At 33.2% G+C, this 1,827-nt stretch overlaps 1 protein-coding gene across 1 annotated transcript in view; it reads left to right on the top strand.

Annotated features, from left to right (window-relative positions):
- The first annotated feature begins 647 nt into the window (after window positions 1–647).
- Window positions 648–1,827, top strand: part of LOC113824255 (glucose-6-phosphate exchanger SLC37A2-like) — a 10,583-nt gene continuing 9,403 nt past the window's right edge. The window contains exons 1-2 of the mRNA XM_070131491.1: window positions 648–775; window positions 1,821–1,827. The exon at window positions 1,821–1,827 is cut by the window's right edge and continues 178 nt beyond it. The gene's annotated coding sequence lies outside the window, so the exon portion shown is untranslated. The remainder of the gene's footprint in view (window positions 776–1,820) is intronic.

Here is a 1,827-nt window from a genome sequence, read left to right as displayed (position 1 = left end):
AGAGCTGGCTAATTCATTGTGAAATAGATGTCTCTGTAGAGTGAAGAATGTGTCTTAGGAGAATTGTGGCTATACAGAGTATGTGTGACATGTATAAGAATACTTTGACACAATTAGCAGATGGACTTTATTGCCCTTAACCTGAAGTGCCTTGTCTAGTACCTCCATCTATCCGCTACACTTGATTGCTATTTTATATGACTTGTTTTTCATATGGACTCACACAGGCCAAAATTCTATAGAAAGTGTTTTATTTCCTCATATGTCAGAATTTTGGACTAGTCTGTATGGTTCGTTGGGAACATATCAGTTTTACTTTGCTTTGTATTGTTTGTACTTATGCATATATTGTGAATACTTTCATATGTATATGTATATTGATGTTGTCTTTGTTATGTATGTATATATTAAACTAGTCTGGGTATCCAACCATTCATCTCTTTCTTTCTGCATGTGAACACAGTCCTATCTGATTGTTAACAGGAACTTTTTGTTTTCTATCTGTTTGTTTGTTTATTTGTGTATTTACCCATCTACTTTTACTTGTCAATTTGCAGAAACTCCAACGGTTCATAACGTCCTTTCACAAGCAAATGTAAATGTATTATCTTATCAGCAACACAATTTACTCTAAAGATTAGTCAACTACCGGATTAGTCAACCCATGCAGAACTGTAGGGAATTTGAAGTGAGCAGAGTGCTTTATAGTGCTGTATCTCTTCTTTGTATTTGGTAGATATTTCTTCCAGCTGGATAATTATAGGAATATCAGAGGGTTAGTTTTTGTACGGTAAATGGTGTTTTTCATGGCAGTGTGATCATTAGAGTTTTTTGGTTATCATACTCATCTGTGTTTTACAAGATGCAATTTATCATGTTCTGTAGGAAAGTGCACAAGGGAAGGATTCTGTAACTCTTTTGCGTGCATATGGAAATACTCCAAGGAACACACACATTGTGTTTAAAGAAATACACCATACTTTTTTAATTGTTGAATAGAATGTTTCAGCTGAGATTAAGCATTTTGAAATCAGATGGTGAAACAAAATGTGTAACATGGTATTGTACAGTATTTTTTAACACACTTAAGAAAGATTAGATAACTAGCGATACCAGCGCTTCTTGTAAGAAGCTGAGTGATTTGTTATCACCATTGAATTAGGTAGCTAATCTTTATATGTATTATGTTTGATGCTGAGTATTATGTTATGTTCATTTAACTAGTCTATCCATAGAATTGAATATGTTTATATTTATTTGTTATTTGTAGATTTTCTTCATCTTCTGTTCTTCTATCTCATTTTTAACATACTCCTACATGCACATTAGTAGTTTGTAGTTAGTAGTTTGTTTAAAACTACTTAGGAAAGTGTCTCAACTATGAATGTGGAAATGGGTCTCTGTTGCATGAAGATAATTAGTAAAGATTTTTATTGTGTGTGTGAGGGGGGGTGCAGGGCTCTGATTTGGCATCAGAGTGTACATTTATTTATTTAATTACCAAGTGGAGAGATATGCTAATAGAAAGTGCAATATGATGGGAATGTTGTGCTTTATGTTATGTTTTTGTGTTGTCAGTATATTTGTGCAATGTATATCCCTTAAAAAAGAGAGAATGAAAGAAGGAAAAAATTGATGGGGGTGGAATTAGATTTTGTACAGCTTTTGCACAGAAAACAAATATTTGTTAATTTTGAATGAGCTGCAGATGGTAGGTATATTGAATAATACAACCTTTTCTGTTAGTTAGTCTGCTGATATTATTATTTGTAAAGGGTGTCCATGTTGATTCTCCTGTTTTTCTTTTCACGGAACTTCAGCTCCGCA

Source organism: Penaeus vannamei, chromosome 16 (assembly GCF_042767895.1).
Source record: "Penaeus vannamei isolate JL-2024 chromosome 16, ASM4276789v1, whole genome shotgun sequence".
Taxonomy (NCBI): Eukaryota; Metazoa; Arthropoda; class Malacostraca; order Decapoda; family Penaeidae; genus Penaeus; species Penaeus vannamei.
Note: the sequence above shows the minus strand (reverse complement) of the source record. Positions and strands in the feature narration are given on the sequence as shown.